The sequence below is a fragment of the Echeneis naucrates genome, chromosome 19, assembly GCF_900963305.1.
Source record: "Echeneis naucrates chromosome 19, fEcheNa1.1, whole genome shotgun sequence".
NCBI lineage: Eukaryota > Metazoa > Chordata > Actinopteri > Carangiformes > Echeneidae > Echeneis > Echeneis naucrates.
In genome coordinates this window covers 12,871,444-12,894,352 of record NC_042529.1, presented here as the reverse complement: position 1 = coordinate 12,894,352, position 22,909 = coordinate 12,871,444, and positions in this window count along the sequence as shown.

Sequence of the window (22,909 nt, the reverse complement as noted above, 5' to 3'; positions counted from 1 at the left end):
ATAAAGTTAATCTGTATGCTTTGCTAATATTACTATATGTGTGACATATTAGCCATTTATACCCCAGAGGAAAATATGACTATAACTATCATTTGAGAGCAGACTGATTAATGAATGGACACTAGCATACAGTATACACTGCACAGGTTCAATAAACAGTATTACAGGAAGGAAAAGGGCCAATAGACTCAATCTAATTTATTCTGTATATGCATAAAATAAATTCCAAGTTTTTCAAGTACATACACACAAAACTAAAAATGACAAGTGTATGAGAACCACATGTTGATGAAAACCAGAGGTAATGGTTGATATTACCGCTGGGATCCAACATGAGGGGCGTACACACTGTACTCCGGGGCGGATGTGTTCATCCACTACATTGGGGGTTAGGGCATCTTAAATATCGTTAATGCTGTTCACGATAATTCGGTTTGAAGAGTTTTACAAACAATATATTTTATATTATTTCACTTTTTTTCTAATCAGAACATTCACCCAGCAGGTTGTAAATGCAGATTGTGTATAAAGAGTTGCCTTTTTATTGAAGTCTATGAGAAAATGTCCCTACTACTTCATTTGTTAGCTCGGTAAATGTTTTGCTAATGTGTTTATGGCCACAGTCTCTTGTTTCAAGACTTCAATACAAAATTATTTACATTTTCAAATAATGGCTGCATTTAGAGGAAAATAAAAGCAGGATACCTTATGATTGACTGACTGTAACAGGGCTAAAAAGCAAGGCAAATCCACAGCTCAATCCTCCTCAGTTCCAAATATGGTTTGTTCTGGAAAAAAAAAAAACAACTTTAATTTAATTTAAAAAGGTCCAATTTCCCGCATTACTGTCTTCTCCAGCATATGAAAGATGGCTCCTCCATTGTTGTGGAGAGCAGGCGGACCTACAAATTCTATTTTGCAAGAATCAAATTCTTTCTTATTGTTTCGATTGTGCTAAATGTGCTGCTAAACAGCAAGTCTTGCCAGATGAAAATATCAGTTGAGCAAGGTAAACGGATGCGATGACCGACAACTTTCTGAAAGCGTTCTCCCTCGGTGCACACGAAAACCTTCACCAACGCTCAAATAATGAATGAAACACACGTGGAGACAAATATCAATGAATAGTCTTTTTCATAAAGAGATGATAAAGGCACAGTGTTTCCTGACATCCTGATTAGACCGATGCATTACCTTACAGCCACAGAGGGGATGTCATGTATCACTTTACAAAGTTTCTGCGCCTCTGTGTGTGTGTGTGTGTGCGTGTAAATGGACAAGTTCAGCTTCATATTTCATCCTTAATTCTGTGAGGGAAAAGGTTAGTTAAGATATTGATGGGGGTGAAGCTGTGGATTACACGTTGCCTGTCAGATTTAATGTTACAACACTTCCTGTGTTACACAGTCCTCTATGCGCCGCTCTGTTCCTGTGACCTGTGGTTTAGAGTCTATGGACATTGATTAAAATGGTGGTCTGACTATTTATATCGCTAAATGAAACTGTTTAGTCCCGCGGAGTAAAAGAGAGTTGGGCTATGATTCACTGCTTGCATAGCTGATTTTTCTTGAATCCCTTTATTTATTCAGGGAAGGTTTGGTCAGTACTTCACCATGCTGCTTTGGTCGTACTGCTCGACAAGCAGCGTTTTTTTTTTTTTTTTTTTCTTTCTCACAGATCAACTCTTGAAGTCAGAGGCAAAATCTTCAAGGACACCCACTTTGATGACAGGCACTGCCGTTTACTGTACAGTGGCTCCTTTTTGTGATGATATCTGACAGTTCACGGAGAAAACTTATGAGCAACCGGGTCTGTCTTCGGATGCAGATATTAAATAACATTTTAAATATTGAATGAATACACCAATGAATGAATGTGAATGAATGAGAACCGGCACACACATTGTTCAGCCATACTATTATAAACGCTTATAGGTGAGGGTGAATAATAATTAGCATAATTAGCAATAATTAATAGTTAGCATTTTTTGAGGATGTGAGTGACTTTTAGAAGGACCAAGATGACTGAGTCAGATTTGCTCCAACGCTGCAGCTCTGTGGGTAGATCCCGGTCTGCAGTGTGTTAGGCTTCAGTGTTTCTCCCTTCTCTTCTCCTGTTTTCCCTCTCCCTCATGTGGGTGTGTCTGTCAATAGTCAGTGTCAGCTCCCTGCACTCCATATTGTCTATTACTCACTAGTGATTTGCTAGCTCTTAGTGTTTCGATCTCTCACTAACAATACTCTTTGTGCGCTGATCCCTTGTCTCCTGCCACCATCTCACCCCAGCTATACCTGTGTTGTCCTTGGCTCTGTCCAGCTCCTCTCATTGCTGTGCCATGATTCTCCATCCACTGGGATAGTCTCTTGAACTGCTCACCTGGATTCACTCTACCGAAAATCCTCAGCACGTGATCCTACAGGTGGAAATTGTCGCCTCAACCAACCCTGCCACCAGCAAAACCCAAACTTATTTTCAGACTAAGCCCTTTCCTTGTTTTATGCAATAACCACCTTTGCTGTTGCATTCGAAATTTCTTGTTGGTCTGCATTGTGGTCCATTTAAACCACAAACTTATTATAACACAGGGGTCAGGATCTACTGCAAGTGGTCTAAGGAAGGAATCCATTGAACTTTTTTATGTATTTTGATGGTTCATAGCCTACGAAACATCAAACCAGTGTAATCCATTCTGTAACATTCTGATCTGTGTCATCAGAATTTACCTATTTTGTTTAACTTCCCCTGCACAATACGCCAACATGTTATTCTGTTCTTCTTACTCAGCACTTTCTTGCCAACCTCTGCACTTCTCAAGGACACTCTAATTGTGTATTCCACCCTTCTCCATCTGTGCTGCATTGAGCTGGCCCGGCTATTGTGCCCTTCCTAAGGATATCGCAGATCTGGTTACTGCACAAGCACTACCACTCCCTCCGTAGGAGATCTACTTGCATTCTTATGAGGCCTCAGTACGCGCTCGCCCCTCTGAGCTGAAAGATAACGCCTTGGGGAGATACCGAAATCCAAAAGGTTTGCTGAGCATGCATCTCAGATATGGTGAAGAAAACTCTCTGAATCAAGTTACGTCTGAGTTGGGAAATCTCTCTATTTCTTCAAGCTCTGTGAAACGCCATTTTGTTTGTTTGCTTTGTTTTTATTTTTTTTTTTAATGCTGTGCCCTTTGCCACAGAGGGAAAGGAGGTAATAGTTTCACTAATTTGGCCCAGATCTGCACAGTCAAATCCATATGCCAGAATGAATCTGTAAAGCTAACATTAGGCAGCAGATATCTGAGGCTAGCGGCTGTGGGCTTTGACATCCTGTATTACACCTAATTGCCACCAGACATTACATTGAAGTCCCTGCAAAAATCCCCCACAACCACCTGCTACTCACCTTTAAACTGGGAATAAAGCAGGGGAGAGCAGGGCGGGAGTTCCTCAGTGTTATTTTCTGACACCTGAGCTGAGGATTGGGGAACTGGAATGTCAGTAGAAATTTGAATTTGAGACGTGTTAGGATAGTTAAGGGGTATCCCCCAGTGCATTGTGTTCCAGGGGTACGGTGTATACTTTTCTGATTTATGTGTTTTTGTAGGCGTAATGAGAGAGGGAGAAAACAGGGAAGGGTTAATATGGAGGCATAACCATAATTAGGTGAATTATAATTTCACAGTCATTTCTGTAACACAGGGGAAATCTTTAATGAACGTTATAGCAAGAAGAGCGTAAATGCATAATATGCACCAACATTTGGCTGTGGTGATGACGTGGTGAGTGCACTTTTTGACAGCATTATTAAATATTCCAAGCGAAGGCCAGTGTCTCATGTGGGCTGTATATTAACTCACCCTCCTCTGTCCCCCCTGTCCTCTCCTCCGACATGAAAGACATGGGAAAATGCCGTGCCCTCTGACAGTGTAATGATGAAATGATTTCATACGGCTGTATCCTCCAACACCGGCGTGTCAACCCCAAAATAAGTCAAGCACCACTCACTCACTTTTCGTTTAATAGAGCGTCCTGCAAATCTCAAACAGAGCTGAGGTCTTGGCTCGCCTTGGAAAAAAATAACCCACTTATAATACAACAGTGTTTACGGACTTCATGATTCCAGTTTGGGAGGAAACCATGAAATTCTGTTATGGCCTTAATTCAATTTCTCTGTCTGGTTCGCTTACAAAGCTCCATGTCCAAGAGGTGACCTAAGCAATCGGACTTGGCTGTTGGTTGAGATGTGTTTTGGTTTGAGTGGTTAGCTGCACTGGCTTGAAAAAAGAAAACACTGGCTTGAATTTAGACTCTTGTGTTCTCTAATAAACTAAATTCATTTTTAGTCTAATATCATTATAATCAGTAATCTAAAATTATTTCAGGTAGCATTGTTGATAGCGAGATTTGGGATGAATATCTTTTAACTTTAATGCGGGCAGGATTAAATATATTTCTATTAACAATAGTTATTGTTCGTAATTTCATATTTGTCTTGCTTCCAGAAAAAAAAAAGAAAAACTGTTTTGATATTGGCCATAAAACTCATTTGTAAATATATAGAATTAATTAACATCTTGATACACCTTATTGGATTGTTGTATCATGATGATGGGGTGTAACCTGACAGCATTACACGCTGCCTCCAAAATAAATCCACTGAACATTATAATATCAGTGTGAAAGTTAGGAGAAAAAAAAAAAAAATCTCTTTGTTCCATTAAGAATCACTGGATGCAAATACAAAAAATTACGCTTCTTTGTTAGCAAGAGCAGGAGGCTTCACCTGATTACCGTACAACTTGGAGTGTGTCGACCGTAACAGTTCAGGTCCATGTGAGGGCGAACATAAACCAGAGACTGGTCTTTTATTTGTGTTTGTCTTGGTCATCTTTGAGGCAACTAATCTACATTAAAGAGCTAGTAGCACATTGTAAGACAGAAAGGTTTTCCAGAACTACAGCATCTTGTCTCGAGTTATTCCCACTCGAAGTTGAACCCAGTGCCATGATTGGTCGGACCATTCCTCTGCTGCTTAGGCAGGCTATTTGAATATTAGAATTCAATATTCAACTGGATATGGTGCCACCATCCTTTTACATAACAAGCAGTAACCACAATGATGTAAAACTGAAAATAAAGAAGGGGCAGTCGGTCTGACATCGTGCGGAGCAGGTCTTGACCTTGACTGCTGTTTGCTCTTGCTCCCTTAACAATAACTGAAAATCTATCACAGATAAGTCTGTGGTTTCATCACAAAAGTCGCACCAACCTTGACCAGGACTCATGGTGGGCTGTTTCCCTCTTGTCATCTAACCCTGAATCATATCATTTGAATATGGAAAAACAAATTGAAATGAGCTTCGTTCGCTCACTGCAACATTTCAATTTGGTCGAACAGCCCACACCCAGTCCCACCCCAGCATGAAACATACACACAGGTCTGAACAGAGAGACAATATAGAACAATATTCATGCTTTACCTTTATGCGCATTTGTCACTGTGTGTGTCACGCTGTGTGTGTGTGTGTGCTAGAGGTAGACAGAAAGGTGAAGGAGATTTACAACCCTAATCAAAAACTGGCTCACGGTTGGAAATGTAGCGTGAATGATGTCATGAAACTGTCCCCACTCTGAAGCTGTGATTTATCACACAAGATGGGAGTCATAAAAGAACACCAGTAAGGAAAAAAAAAAAAAAATCTAATCAACAACAGGGACAAATGTTCACAAGCCGTCCTGTATGGCGGAGCCTGCGTGCATGTCCGTCCACTTTTGCTTGCCAGAAAAGCAAACAAAAGTACATTTGAATATTTTCTTTTTCGCCTTTAGATGTTACACAAACCTGTTGCCACCTAGATGATGCATCACGCCGCCAACTGCCTTCATCAATGCGGATAATTGCGCTTTCTGTGGATTCATTGCAGTTGCGCTGTAAATATTTTTGCTGGGATTGGGGTTGTTATTCCCGCCCTGGTTCCACACAGTCCAGGCCTTCCCAAGATGAACCCAAGCATGTCCCGCGTGTCACTGTGTATCTGTGCTGACAGGAAGCATGACCAACTGCAGCTTGGCACTTCATTAAGCAAAGCACTGAAACGCTTAGGCCACGAGTCTGCAAGGACTCCCAGAGAGAGTGGGAGGGAGAGAGAGAGAGAGTAAGGAGAGGAGTTGCGTAATCTTGGGCGTGAACATATATTGAACAGCATATTTGATTGCCTATAAGATTTGTCCCTTAGCCACTGCTAAACTAGTCGTTCTACTCATCAAGTCAAAATCAGGCTGCTCAGGATGGCGCCGGAGGCATTGATGTGGTTATTTTTACCTACACGATAACTTAAAGATAAATTAGTTAAGAAAAGACGCAAATGAGAGAACATCACATTTTGATATGAGAGGAATCGTACCAAAAGATACTCCTGAAAGAATGTAGAACATCTGTGCATTGGTGCAGTTTCTTCAAGACTGTTAAATAAATAACTGTGAACGCTGTTACTAGTTTTATTCAACTTGCAAAGCTTACATATAGGTCACTTAAGGTAGCATTTTGTTTAAATGTGTGATGTTGGCAGATGTTGCCTTTGTATAAGGTGAGAAATCACTGCGGGGAACCTTCATGGTTCAGTCTGACTGTCACACGACTTATGGACCAAGAAATCAGCAGTAACGCAACAAAAGGCTCAAGACAGCAGGTCAGAGCGGCAGCCCAAAATAGACTGAGGAATCCTAACGTTTGTATTTAAAGGTTTAGGAAACACCTCCCACGTGTGTGTGTGTGTGTGTGCGTGTACAGACAGACACCGGAGCCTTGACTATAATAAATGAACTGCCGCAGCAGTGCTTTTTCAGGTTGGGCCACTGGAATAATTCAGGGCTGGAGGCACAGCTGGGGCAGCGATCACATGTTTCCTTCCGTGTGGCGCTGAGCTTCTTTCTCCCTCCCGTCACTCACTGTCACGCATGCAAACACTCAGATAAGACAAAGTCCTTGTCTGACTGTCTGACTCTGGCTGTGTAGGTGTGTGTCCCGCTCTGCTCACACGGGGGATGAAGCTTTGATCTGTTTTTTAACCTTAATTTTCAGAATCGTAGTTTGCCCTTCTCGTTCATTTTCTGCAGGTTGTTGTAGTCCGTCCTGCCACTTTGGTCGAAGTTTCATTTTCATGATTTGTTTCCTGTTTTATTTTGGTTACTTCTTGTCTCGTTGCAGATCGACTTCCTGTCAAGTTTCCCGCCTGTGTGATTGCCTGCCACGCCCTAATCTGTTTCACCTGTGTGTCTTTCTCTTCCCTCTCCTGGTGTATTTAGTCTGTGTCTTCCTCTCTGCCAGGTTTTCTTAACTTCTGTGAGAGTTCTAGCGGCAGTTGTATGTACTTGTATTTACTGTGTGCCGACATGTGCGTTGCCTGTTACTTGCCCTTTTTGCCTGCCAACTTTATACCTCTGCCTGTTGGACTGACTAAACCTTTGAACTCCTCGCTTCCTGGCATGGGCCTTGTGGGTCCGTCTACTCTTTGAGCCTGATATGGGTGAGCTTCATCAGAAAAACCTGAAGAAGCATTTCTTAATCTATTATTTGCTTTGCCAAGTCCATACATTGTTAAAGGATTTTTATATATTTTTGTCGCATCAAAGTTCATAAAATGTTTTTTTTTTTTTTTTTTTTTTTCCCCCATCTATTCATATAATCTTGGCCTGTCCTGAAGAGCACCTGATTTTACAACTTTTTTTTTTTTGTCTTCCTATTTTTCCATTATCAGGTCTTCTATAGAAATGAACACATAAACCTAGTATTGGAAAATGACCATAGCCATAGATGCTGAAAATTCCAACTTCATCTTCCTCTCTTTACACAATTCAAAAAGCCTGTCTGCTCATAAATTGATATCTCGTGACATGACCACCCCTCCTGCCCTTTTACCATACAGATCGGCTCTCAGCCTTCCTGCACTCCATGCTTTCACCCCAGTGGAAACAGGCCTGGTCTGGTTACCCACCGTGGAGATGATGGATTGACAGCTCACTTACGGGAAAGGCTGGGGCCTTCAGGTAAACAAGCACTGAACTGTATTAAATATGGGGAGGAAAAAAAGAAAACATGTTCTAACGTTTGGCCAGAACCGAAGGGGAAAGGAGACAAGAATGTGGCTTATGCCATGTGCATTAAAACCTGAAGCTGATGTTGCATTTTAAAAGGACATGTCCAGAGAAGTTTGGCTTGGGCCAACTCTCATCTCTAAATAAAGTCAATGTGAGTTGGTTGTTGGCTGCTCTAATTGCTTTTCCAGCAGATTGCATTAAGATTGTATCTGCAACTTGTACAGTTGACACAGCACCTAAAACATGAATGCTACCTTTTAGAAATAACCTTGGATGCTTGATAGTGGTGGCATTTTTTTTTTTTTTTTTTTTTTTCCTCCCCCTCCATTCTGCCTTTATTTTCCTCCAGTAGGCCTACTGAGCAATGATCCATGGGAAGCCAAATCAACAAGGAAATTGGGCTAGATCTTTGCCCTCTCAAATGCGGTATAGAAGCCATTTCGCTCATTACCCTGCCACGAGAAACATTCACCAACATTAGTCCTCGATTGGCCCTGATGGCAGTAATTTCATATTCTAACATTGTGATCCTGACAAATTAATTTCTGCTCCATTTTGCTTCTTGCCCCCCCCCCCCTGCACCCACCCTGAAAAAATCCTTCAATTCAAGCAGTGACAAATACTGAGACAGACAAAATGAGATAATTGAAGTGATCATAACTGATGATTAGCCAAATCTCCAACAGTCTGGGTCTTCCAAAGACAGGAAAGTCTGTTACCTAAAGAAAAACTGCTGTAAAGTTTTAGCCATATAAATAAGAGGAAATTAATTAAATGCAGGGCGGGTGGTTTGGCGCCATGGAAAGAATACACAATTTAGAGTCTTGTGCCAAGGAGCCAAATGGACAAAATGAAGGTGATCAGTCATATTTTGCTGCTTTTTGACATTAAGCATATGCTTTTTTTCTAAGAGGTCAGCTAAGCAATTTAGACAAATTGGACAAAATTGCAAAGGTAAACACAGGGAGAGGTCTCGTAATGTTTCTTTCACTCTTTTTCTTTCCCTCAGTCTCATTTTCAGACACTATTTTGTTTTGTAAATCCCTTACCTGAATTTTCTGTGACGGTAACACTGAGACAAAACGACTCCGCCAGGGCTATCAGGGGCAGGGTGGTGTTATGGTGTTTGACGGCAACACTGGCCACCAAGCCAACCCAAACTACACTACCTTGCCTCAGAAAATACATATACAACTACTGAAACCACAGTGTGGCTTTCAGTTGCAGGCCAAAGTGGTGTGACTACTGGTAAAGTCCCGCTGCATTATGTGTTTTTTCCTTGTTTCTAACTAAAAATTGAAGAAGGGAGGACAGTTTGGAGCTGTGGGATAATACAATATGCTGTCATAGCTATCCTGTTCACATTTTGACATTGAGACATCCTATATGCTGACATTTTGTGCAAATGGCAAATACAGTTTAATCTGTAATGCAAGATGTTCCCTTGCTCTTATTTTCTCACATTGTGTTAATGAAAATGTGGTGTAGTTCAACATGCAAGAGTCCTATAGGACTGTTGGATTCGTTTTAACTTTTGCACAGCTTGATCATCAATAAGGTAAAGGAGGCAACTGCACAAAGTCACAAGACCTCAAAGATCCAATTAATTTGATGTTGTGATTTATAGTTATAATCATTAGTGACTTGTAGTCATTTCAGATCACAGCCTGCACACAATCAAAACAGAGCCCAGGTACAAAACTTGTAACTGTTTCCATTTATATGTCCATAACTATCTATAAACATGGAAGTCCTGCATTTGTTCCGAACGTCATTGCTCGATAATGTTTTCCATCAACTGCGTCAAATATTGCAAAGCGTAAGATATGAGATGTGCTGATGTGATGTGGACCCGAGTCAAATTCCTAGGGTCAGCCTCAGTGCACCACTCCAGGGTCAAGGCTGTGAGCTGAAGCCCAGCCAGCGCTTTTCAGCACCCCGTTTCTATGTGGTACAATAATGGCAAGATGAATCATTGGAGAGAAGGACACACACACACACATGCACATTGAACCCATTGCTCACACCTTTGGGGTCTAGACATGTGTGCAAGGTGCTGAAAAGCGAGAGCGAGCTGTAAGGTGATTGGCCATGCTGACCACAGACATGAGGTTTCGAGGGTGAGTAACAAATACAGGTTGCTAAGACACTGAAAGGAAACTCGCTGCTGCCTTTCTATTCTTTCACTAGTCTTTCGGCTTTGTTTTTCTTCTGCTTTTGGAGCCCGCCCGTGCCAGTCTTCACTTCCTTTCGACAGTTTCAATGAGGCAACGGTTCGCGCTTGACAGGTTCTCATGCCACCTTGTTAACTTGACGTATCATTAAAATGATGACCGCGGCCAAACGTTTAGCCTGACTGTAAGAATGAGAGTGTGAAGAATTAAAACATTAGCCATCCCTTTAAGTGCAGGGACCTCCGACTCTGCTCAGTTTGTCATCTATTTATCTAATGACTCCTTCACAGTTTAGAGAGTAGGTTAGATTCTGTCCACTCCTGTATGCCTAAAAAAGCATGGTGCTGCCATAACCCTAATTGCCCTGCCCTGCCTCATTAGAAAACAAGCCTAACTGGAAAATCGCCCCAAGTGGCTTAAATTAATGAGACCTTCACATTGTGCGCTGAGTCATCAGAGCCGTGAGTCAGTGCAATGTCACCACAAAGGAAATGGCTGCTCCATAAACTGTCAATGGGCATTTGGGCAGCAGTGGAGAGCCTGACGCTGTCCCTTTGACCATCATTCCATGTTTCACTGTTTATCAGTCGGTGTGATGGCTCGGTCTGAATGTCCCTGCAGGAGTGACACGAACTGTAACTGATTCTTATTGTTTTTGTGCCATCGACTCGTCTTGTAACCTCCAGTCTTTGAGCAGCACCTTGTTATCATACTTATTTTTTTTTTATTTTTTTAAACTTTAGGATGTCAGGGAATAACGGTACTGAAAATGATCCAATCGTCAACACCACCAAAAGATGTGATTGAACTTGACAGTAAATGTCATGGAAACAGGCAGGAAGACTGCAGGTATGACCCCATTATTTTACCCATCAGCCCCTGAGCCTCACCGACTTTATAACTCACAGGGGCTGAGGTCAGGGTATGATGACTTCATTATGTTTGCTCCCATGGTGCCGCATTCTTACCTGGTGCCCCTTGACCTGCCCCCCCGACATGCTGTGCGGATGGTGGGCATGTGCTGCAGAGCAGACACGCACACATTCTGGCCTAAAACAAGACGTAAGACATCAGAGGATCATTCTAGGTTAATGGAATAAAAGGAAGGTTAGGTTTGTGCTTTGAGAGGCGGCGAGAGCTGGTTTTATTGTTGAATCACAGCTGGCAGGTATGATTATATGAAGTAGGGTGTTTTTGTTTTTTTTTCTTTCTTTTTTTAAAAAGGCTTAGTGAGAGCAAATTGTAATTTGAACAGATACTCACTGCCCAAATGACGGTACAGGTTTATCTGCATTTCTTTTTCCCCAGTTCAACCATCTGTCTCTCATCTTGTGAAAGTTTTTAACGGTCACTTCCTCTCTGCCCTACCATCCCTCGGTGGGAGACTGAGGTGTTGATAGCTAAGAAATGATGGTTTTACTGATTCCTTGTTTGGGAAACTCATCACACCGACCTCAGATTTAAGCCTCAGGTGGTATAACTGCAGCCAAAGTGTATGGTGGATTGAGTTATAGAGGCGTATATTTAAGGCAGAGATCATCTGCAGCCGTGAGTCTTCTAGCTCTGTTGGGAGGTAGGGGCTGTTTACCAGGAGGTAGGGAAACTTCTCCAGGGCAAAAAATAAAATGGATCATTTACAAAGGTTAAAACTCAATAAAGAAAAACCGAGCTGCACAGTTTGGCAAAAGGTATCTCAAGGTGTAAGGATTATGTGAATCGAGGGGGGGAAGCCACAATCTAATCTGAAAAAGTTCTACTTTCTATTTGCTTTTTCCTTTTTCACATTTGTTCACTTTACAAATCATACAATTTTGTCTTTTTTTTTTAATAATTCCTTCAACTCAACGTCTACTCTGTATTAAATCTACAGCTGATTTACACTCCTAGAAGCTGGCATGGAGATTTTGAAGGCGTGTTATACAAAGTGATGGACCGAGTTGTTGTGTTTTCAATAGAAGTTTTCTTCATGATCTTTTTTGCTCTCCTCACCTTTTTTCATCGTTTCCACACGGAGGGCTGGATCCCTCAAAGGGATTTGTTTCTTCCATATTTTTTTTTTTGTCACTTTTAAATTACAAAATAACTTTACCTTTTCATAAATAAGTAGTGTAAGGAAAACAAATTTTAAGCGACCACTATTGAAAAGATTGCTTTTTTTTTTTTTGGTTAGTAAATCATCCATTTGTGTCCATTGTGTCTTTGGACATATGCAGTGACTGAGGCAACATTACGCATGTGGCTGGTGAACTCTGACTGATGGTCAGTCTGCTGTGCAGCCCTCTTGTAATCGCATGAGATTGATCTGTTGTGACTGTAGATGACGCCACCTCCAGCTCTCTGTGTTTGGTCTTCCCCATATCTATTTCCCTGACTGTGGCCAGTGTCTCCATCACTGCCTGTCCAGACAGACAAAAGCAATTCAGGTATCCCTTGTTTGATTTGGGTCAGGGCCTCCCAAAACTAATACCTGTAAGCCCTATAATATGGTAATTTGTAGCGGCTGGGGTAAGGAACGTGGATTTATCAATAACTGGGCTCATATTGGGCTTAGATTTGGTTTTTGGATGGAGACGAGGGGCACACTCAAGGGTTAGGTGAAACAGAGGTTATTCAATAAGGGGGGTGGTTGTTATTCCAAAAGGCAACCAGAGGAACTTATAGGCTGTCGGTGAGCAGGCACTGACAGCCTCGTAGACTGACACTCCGAGACGCTCCCATGGGGGAAATGGGTAGACAACATGTATGTGCAAACATGCGTGTGTATGTGAGCTCAAATATTCAGCGAAGCACACAAGGGTTTATGAAAGTTCCCCTCACATGAATTTGTCCCGTATTATTTTAGCAGGTACTGTAGATCTTTTGTGGGGCCTCTGCAGCAGCACAAACGTGTACGTTAGAAGGGAGGTTGGATCTTCTCAAGCTTTTCTACGTCAAAACGCGCATTAATTCATCAGATTTTTGTATTTGTTATTCCCAAAGTTGTCATGACAAATGACACCTTTAGCACAGTTTACAATAAACAGGTTTGACTGGGGATGAGCACTGCTCAGTAAAAGAGCCCAATTGTTTAATTATTTTTTTTTTATTTTGGTAAAAACAGTAAAAAGGTTAATACAGTTATACACTCGCTGCAATGTGAATCTCAGTTCAGCATGCTAATGTTGGTTACCAAGTACTTCATGCAATGCACAGCTGAGGATGTACGTGTACATCTGCATAGTATTGAACAGAAACACACAATTTTCAAATTACCATTGAGTTTTTTTTGTTTTTTTAAGCAACTTAAAAGAAAAAATCTCAAACGTCTTCTGGTGTCTCAATAAACGGGGGGGGGGGGGGTTCACCTTCATATTATTTAAAAAAAAAAAAAAAAAAACAACTTTCAGCCAAAGAGTTCTTAAAGTTCTAGAGAAAAGTGTCTCACAAACACACACTGATGTGAGGTGAACAAAAGGAATTCATTAAGTCTCCTACCCAATGTCTTTGCATCATACCTGCGTCCTGAGCCCGGGAAGTGCTGCATAATGAGCAGCAGAGATGAAAGCAGCTCTCCAGGCAGCAGGAGGCAGACTTCTTTACACTCTGAAGTGTTTCTGGCTCGCGTTATCCTCTTTCTAATCTCTGCGGACAAAACAGGAGCAGACCTGGCAGATGGTTGTAATGAGATAAAACCACCTCCGTGGGGAATGAATGCAAAAGCACACCCTGACGGATGTCTGGGGCCGTTTACCAGGATGAACTATAGTTGATAGCCGATTGTACTGCAGTCCATTTGAATCGTGATTGCTATGAGATGTGAATTTTTTTTCTATGCTTTTTTTTTTTTATATATATATACATTTTTGATTGAATCATTAATTCCTTAACGGTCCCTTTTTTGGGGGATGTTGGTATCCACAAGAAGATAAATTTGTGGCTTTTAAGACTTGACATCACAAAGTGACAGCTGGTTTTGGGGATCGGTCTCTGAATACAGCCTGAGAGCATTTCTCTGCGGACTTGGACCTTTGATATGTTCACAGGAACAGCATAGGACCTCGAGCTGATTTATAGTAGGAAATATCACTTTGTGTAATAGGGGACCTTGAATTGTCTTTCAAATGAAGCCATTCTAAAGGTATAATGTAAAAGTCTAAAACATGTTTACTTTAGATGAATAATGAGGGAAACCCGAGTTTCAGCTGTCAGATGGTGCTCAGTATGGCCTGCTGGTTGAAAGACACCAGAAATTCATGTCGCATCACTCTTGGTTCACTGATTTGACTTTCTTTGAATGTCGCGTAAATCTACAAGCTTCTTAAGCTTCCACATGACACATCCATGTATCATATTGCAGTTTGAATCTACAAAACTGATTACTGTTTTCTCAGGTCTTACACATATAGGGCCTGACATTTTACTCTGCTGTGGGACCCCCAAAACACTGACATATGCTCGCTGAATCTGGTTGTGACTGTGGTTGTGTAGTTAATTAGAGCCAACGTGGCCACACTGTTAATCACCTCCACTGCAGTCTGCTCAAGAGTTTGTTAATACTGGATCCCTGAGATTACCTAGACCTAATGGACTCATTAATTACACACACTTTGCTGTGTTTTTAATTAGTCATCTGTTCATTCAGCAAATCAGCAGTGCCTTTCTTTCTTTTTTTTTTTTTCTTTTTTTTTTTTTATGCCGCCAGGAACTCTGTGTTATATAGCGTTACTCATAACAGCTGCTCGGCTTGAAAGAGAATAAATGATGTGTCGGGCAGTGGAGCAACTGTGAGTGAGAGTGCAGGGTTGTGTGTCTGCTTTGTTTCCAGTGTATTTGTTTTTGGTTGAGTTGTCTTAGGAATGGCAGTGTTCAGTGTCTGACTACAGTACATGACAGCATTTGTTTGCCAGTCGATTGTTTAGCTTAATGTGATGGTTCAGAAGTGTGTGTGTGTGTGTGTGTGTGTGTGTGTGTGTGTGAGAGATCCAAGAGGTGACCCACACACACACACAAACGGACACAGCTCTATCTGGAGGAAGGAGTGCTCGTCACTGCTCGCGGTGCTAAGTGATTTGTGAGGCTGTTCCCATCAGGCACAAGTGGAAATGTTTTTCTAATTTGTATATTTTCTGAAGCAGAAACCAAAGCGTCTATGTGTGTTAATTAGTGGCTGTAAAGTACTTCATGATGTAGCACTGCGTTGCGTTGCAGCACAGCATCGGGGGCCTGTGTGACCATCGCTGCTGCTACTGCCGTTTCCCCACTCAGAGCCTTGCTTATTTCATTTCTGCTTTGTAATGAGAGTCAGATGCGATAGTGTTTACAACAGGGCCTGAATCAGTCACATGCTGTCTAATTAGCTGCAAATGGCCCAACAGCAGAGGCGGATATTTCTGCTGTGCACTGTCACGAGTGGTGGGTCAAACCGTCCACAGGAAGAGGGCTTAAGGATGGGAAGGTTTCTTTTCAAGTTCTGCACAAAAAAAGAAACCTGTATTATGGCAGTGTAGGTTTTTTTTTTTTGTCCACTATAGAAGGATGAGGTTGAAATTGGTGTCAGTTCAGACCTGAATTGAAGCCCAACCTGCCACTGCAGTGTGTGAGGTGAGTCCTATCCCTACACTTGGCTCACCTTTGATCGACTGTTGCCGCCTCCACAGAGACTCAAGAGGCTGAGACATATAACAGGCCAAAACAGAGATACAAGGAATGTTTTATTTATTTTTTTTTTTAAACCAGATCCTGGTCAAGAAGAACAAAAGGTGCAGAAGCCGCCGAGCTATGATCCGTTGCAGTCAGCAGCTCCCTATTAACTACCACGCAAACGCCCACCATGAGCGGACTGGACAACCGGCGAATTCTAACCCAGAAAGGAAATTGGAAGTAAAATTAAACCAAAATGCCTCACCTATGGAGCTATGGACAGGACAAACAGCACCATGTGGTGTATGGGCTTGATATAGGTAGAGCCCCTCCTGAGGGAGCGTCCAGCAGAGGGAGAGCAAGAGACAACCAAAAAAAAAAAAAAAACACAACCCCTCCAAATGTGCACAAGAGAGGCCGCGTGACCATCAGAAATTATAACTACCCAGTGAAACGTTATAACCAGAAAACAGTCATGTGATTTTGGCCACACTCGTCCAGAGGTAGAAAGAGAGAGAGACTTTGAAAACTTCAGCTTAATTTCCTGTTACTTATTGAAATAATAAAATTAACGCCAATTCTGCTTTTTAACTTTCTGCTGCGCACATAAAGGCTGCTGAAAAGTAGCAGTCCAATGGTTTGTGTGATGTGGCCTGTCATGGACTCATTATTTCTTGGCTGTTTTTTTTTTTTGTTTTTTTTTTTTTTTCCCCCCCATGTCCATCTCACAGTGCTGCTGAATTCACACATTCAATCTGGCAAAGTTGTGCGTTTTTCATCCTTTCCTGACCATCAGGATTACGGCCTGGACTTCAACCAGTGAAAGTCAACTAGTCAACACAATAAGGGGACTGGGGGAGTAATAATGTTTCTCCCTGTGCTCACGTGTTCGCATCCATGACTAAGATAAAAATAAGATGGGGACGTGTGGCAGTGCTACCGAACTGTGACCAAAAACTTCAGCAGTTGCTTTTAACTTTTTTTTTTACAAAAAATTTTAATTAAATCATGAAAAATGTTATCAATTATTATAGAAAGTCAGTAAAACTAGAGGAATATAGTTGAACATAGCAAAGCAGAGAGAGCGACCAGGCTAAAAATGTCTTAAAATAAAAGGACTATAAAACACTAAAGGATTCAAATGTTTTTTTTTTTTTTTTTTTCCCTTCTTCTGCTTTTGGCTATTTCCCTATTTTGGGGAAGCCTCAGCTCTGTGACTTGCATATTTGGTTTGGCTACAGTTTGTCTGTTTTTGTTTTGTTTTTGTTTTTTTTGTGGGGGGGTTGACTTGGTTTGACTTGTTGCTGGGGTTTGACCCTGGGTGTTCTACCACTAAGCTACATCCTTGGGAAGTAGTAATAATTAACTTATTTGAAATAATAATCAAAATGCTGTGAATGAATGGTTTGGGAAAAGAAAATCTTGACTCATTGAGTCAAGACAGAGAATCCCAGTCAACAACAGAAGCTATTTTCACCTGAATTCATGACTTGTGCTCGCCCTGATTTATGAGAATTGTAATCCCAACCCACACATGCTCCTCTGCTAGTGGCTACAGGAGCCATTCAGCACATCTAAAGGCGACCTGTGACTCTGCTCATGAATGTTGGCAGAGGAAGAGAAGGTCCTGTCCCATTGTCCACTTCAATTCATCTTTACCCAGGACAAGGCTTCTTTCATCCACTACCCCTGCTAGTGTTTTATTGGGCTCCCCCAAAACAGCTCGGGTGATGATGGCCCCACAATTCAAAATGTTCCCCGGAGAGGTCAAAGGTGGGCTGCATAGGATGGTGCGAAGAAGAGAAGGGAGGGGTGGGGGGCAGGAAGTGTCAGGGTCAGGACAAGAAAGTAGGAGGAATGGGCGGGTGAATAGAGGGAAGAGGGGAAGAAATTCCAGCTTGGACAACGTTAACTTGAACTCGGCAATAAAAGTAGGAAAATAGCTCAAGCAGCAAACACCTGCACCTTCCTTTAATAAATCAGAGGTGCCCAAGCACAGTGAATCAGTCGGTCTGAGCAGATATTCACTTCTAGCTATGCACTACACGGATATAATGTGCGTGTATATATATATATATATATATTATGATCTTTTTTCCTTAATAAACACTATTTTCAGATTTTTCTCTGGAAAATTCTTCCCTACATTGTGGCAGCAATATTTCGCTCTCCCATTTCAGTGTTCCAGGCTGACAACAGAGAAAGTAATTAGGACACAACGAGCCTTTGTTCGTTTGGAAGTATTACTGCTCAGTGAAACAAAAAAAAATAATCTTTAAAAAAAAAAAAAAGCAGCAAATCCATCAGTCGGGGACTTTTAATGTTGCAGTATGATGGAATTATAAAGTGTCAAGCCAGTGCTGAAGTGTCTCAAACCTTTTATTTTGTCTCATGACCAGGCGGCGTCTGAGCTGTAAAAGAATGGTCAGATTGTACTGAAGTCAATTTGAAAAATGATCCTACTTCTCACTTGATTTATTAGTTCAGTAGCCATTTTCCTAATGAGCTTGTGATTTCCATCTCTAGTTTCAAATCTTCAGTACAACATAATGATTGACAGACTGTATCACCCAATCAGTACCAAGAACATGTCAGATCCAGCTCTCACTCCTTTTAGGCTCCGTCCTTCTCCAAACACGGTTTCTTTTTCGCTTTGGAAAAAACTGCTGATGACAACCAAATTACAGCTGATTGATCACATAACCCGCCATATCAGCTGTGAGTCTCTCCTCCTCTGAATATCTCCTCAGAGATTCAGGGGCTAGAGAGGGCAAGGTGGTGACGGTTCAGATTCAGTGCTTGTAGCGGAGCAACACACTTAGCTTTTTCCCTTCAAAATTAAATCAAATATCATGACATGACTATTTGGTTTTGCTACCACACTGCATAGTGGAAAGCAAAGCTCTTCACAGATGTAGGTGAACTATTAGTTTGCGACATGAATGGTCGCTACTTCAACATAGCAGCAATTGCTATGCTGCTTTCTTCGTCTGTTAATCTTCTAGTACCTGTAAAACTTAAATTTTGACCCCTTTAACATAATAACGGGAACACTGACAACACAACACAATTCAGGGCCCAGACGGAGAGTATACGGAATGAATACCGATCATTATCATTGTTAAGAGCTTTTGCACCAGCAGCTTTGCATGGCCATAAATTTACGAAATCATGGAGTGTTTCCTTTTGAAAGCTACGTTTCCCACACTCTCCCATTTTCCGTCCAGCTTCAGGAAGCCACTTGCCAAGCTGCCATAACGGTGGAAAGCCATCATTTCCCATCGCTACCAGATGTATACCCATCTATTTCCACTGTCCTGGCATGGCACACATTCGCTCAACCGCTAGAGCTGGGCATATACTGTCTCTATCTGTACCCGTCTGCTGGCCTGATTACAAGCTCGGTGTTTGTGTTGCGCCATTGCCAGCGGTCGCCAGTGGAACCGTGAGGTGGCTGCCCTTGTGGCGGCAGCTTTAAGAGCGTGCCACAAAATTGGTGACAGACACAGCCAACACACAGTCACTGGCACCAGAGCTGACTGGTTGGTGGAAGATCACGTTAATCAGACATGAAGGCAAGATTTACGCGGTGATGCACCCACATACTGCCCAGTACATGCACACACATTGTGCAGGCGTACTGTAACACTTGGGAAGTTTTTTTTTTTTTTTTTTTTTTTTCCCCCCCTGTGTTTCCTGGCTTTCAGCTTCTCTACAGGACAGTTTTCTTTTTGGTTTTCCCCACAGTCCCATGTGACCGCCATCACCACCCTCTACGTGGGATGTGTCTCAGACATGCAGCAGAATTGAAAGGGGACGGTTGGGAAAGGATGGCCACTAAAGTGAACAAGTCATGCAAAACCAAGGACGGCATCTATAAATCCACACTGTGCACCGTGAAAGTGCAGTGAGATGAAGCAGGCGTGAGTGTGTAAACATGGCCTTCTGAATTGAAGACCGTTGAACACACACACACACACACACACACCTGCTCTCTGCTGTGACTTGGTCTCGCTGTGCTTCATGTGGCCTGTAGTGGTCTGTTGAGGAATGCAGAACTGAACCACAAATGGACCAGACACACAGCCAGATGACATAAAACTCAATTTGCTGGTTCTTGCTCTTTCTCATTCTCTCTTCTTCCTTTCTCCCTGCGGAGGTTCCTTCTCTCTGTGACCTGATGCCATTCAGGCTTCCAAACGTCCCCCCGCCCTCCTGTTTCTCAGTCTTTTATTTAATACTTGTTCTACATACATGTTGTCTGCCACTTTACTTGCCTCAACAATCACTACTTTTTTTCCCCCCTCCTTTCCTCCCTTAATTCAAAATTTTATACAACTACAAGTACACTATGGACGTTAAACTCATTGAGGTTCTTTTAAGTCTTTCTACTTGTTCTACATTATTTACAACCACATCCAGGAATCTCTTGTGCAGCCATGGCCTTATTCTGCACCAAGGATCAGCTGGTACTGTTCCATACACAGGCCCTGCTCTTGACTTGTCTCTGACTACTCTTCCGGACTGTAAGCTATAACATGCACTCTTTTATGCTTTCCAAAAGTGAAACCACAGAATCTAATAATACAGAAACCCATATTGTCTTTCATTTTAAACTGGATTTGGATTAAGCCTTTATAGTGTTTAAATTAACAAAGTTCTCCACTTTAACTGGTCTGGTTTCTCTTGATAAAATGTTAGTGACAACACGTCAAGAACATGGACTTTAATCAGAATTACAGGATGACCTCATATTGGGACATGTGACCTCTACTTTGTTGGGGGTGACTATTGGTGCCCTTTGACTATGCAGAGAGCTGAACTCAGCTCCATAACACCACATAGACACAATTGGGGGGGGGTGCCTATTGTCCTACAGCAGCTTAGGAGGAGCAGAAGACACTGGGCAAGTAGGAGACTCTACAGTCATGTCTCTGGAGTTGGTGGCCCTGACCTGGTACCGAAGGAGATACTGGGATGAGGAATTATGCCACGACTTCCTGTGTCACCCGCTCTGCACACATTTCATTAGATTTCTTCTATGCCACTACAAAATATCACCTCTGTGTCCTTTAGGAGAATCTGATCAAAACCTGATGCACTCCCAACGCACAGAGAGCTAGCTCTCTCCAGTAGTGAATAGTGAGGGCTGATGCGAGTTTTGTTTCTGTTTTGATGCGGCTTCGTGTGAAGGATGCTATGCGATAATGAGTGGTCGAGTCTTTTGTTGTTGTCTGCAAAGTGGCGACCCTGCAGGAAACAACCTTGGTTCACCTTTGTGATCACTCTCGACATTGCAAAATTTGCACACAACTCAGCTGATGGGAATAGAAAGAACTGGTCAGGTGGAGCGCTGCGGAGCCACCCCCTGATCAAAGCAGGGGCTGCACAAAAAAATGGACACTGAAGGAATGAACAGTGAAATGATGAAATCTTGGTCAAAGTATCAAGTGAACACTTGATCTCAATCACTAGGTCTTTATTGTGAAAATATCATACCTAGTCTTTTTTTGAACGTTTCTTCTTCCACATGTAATTTCCCCAAAACAATTGTCTTGCATTCATGCTAATGTTATTTTCCTCTGGGTGCCATTTCTTCCCATCCCTTCTTCCCTCCATCCTCATCTTCGTCTCAGGTGGCTGTAAGTCTGCAAATGCTCATTAAGAATTTCGCACTGCACGCCGCTCCCCCCGACCCAGCAGCCAGGACAAACCTCGAGTGTGAAAGCTCTCATTTATCATCAGGCACCGCAGGGCAATCGGCCCGGCCGAGCTGTAGACATGGGCGGGGTAAGGTAAAGGGTTGGTTACAGTTTAGGAAAGAGGGGAAGAAAAGGGGGGGGGTTGGATGAAAAAGCATGGCGCCAAAGGAGGCAGGAGGACAGAGTTGGGTGGTGCAAGTGGGGTGAGCTGGTGTGAGCATGGGGCAGTGAGCAGCGTTGCCTTTGGGAAGGGAAGAGATAGGAGCAGGGAAGGTGGGCAGAGGGGGAGGAAACATGGATGTTGAGTAGCCGTGTGTGCCGTTGGCGCGAGAAAATCAGGAGAGGACGTGCAACTGGCAGCTTTCACATTAACACTAGCAACTGTGTCCCTACAGACTCGGCTCCATCTCTTCGTGCTCTTTACTGGATAGAGCACAAGACTTGGAGAGTGTTAGATGGAGTGAGGACACAAACCAAAACAAACAGAAATCATTGGAATGTGTTTTATATGATAAGGCAACGTCACACAAATAAATAGAAAGGAATCGATCGATTATGAGAAAAAGGCTCATCAGTTGAGTTGGGTTTCATTTATGAAAGGGAAAAACTTGTGATGTTCCATTGATTTGACATGAAACTTCACTGTTTCAACTTTAATCCATCTTTGGCTCCTCCACAGCTGAGTAGCGACGGTGCATGACATAATCCTGGCCTGAGCAGAGGGCTCCTGTTTGCATTAATCACTAAGCACCAGAACAACCAGTCATCATCCTGATGAAATAATATCCAATATACATATAATTCAAATATGTGTTTCTATTACTGCACCACCTATTTCTTCATATTATGAACATACTGCACATACATGCATATAAATGTGCATACTCAAACTCACCACTCTGCTCTTGACTAAATGCTCATTTTTATGTTGCTTACTACGTGACTACTGGATTGATATTAAACCACAGTCAAATTCTGTGCGTGTGCACATATCCTGGGCCAATAAAACTGATTCTGACTCTGATTACACATCAGCAGTTTGACGTTTGGAAGACATTGTGCGTAATGGGCAGGCACGGTCTTTGAAGATGCTATCAAATTGCCTTATGGGAAGAGCATGATTGGAGCTTAGACCGTTCATAAGCAGTAAGTCAGCTGGTTTGATTTAACCAGATTTCTGTGTTTCGCTAAACGGATTGCAGATCCACTGACCGGACAGGACTTTCGTTCATATCAAATCATTCCTAAATGGCAACTGCTGACTCAGCACATTTCAGATACGCATTTTATATTTCACCAAAGCAATAACAACAAAACATAACAA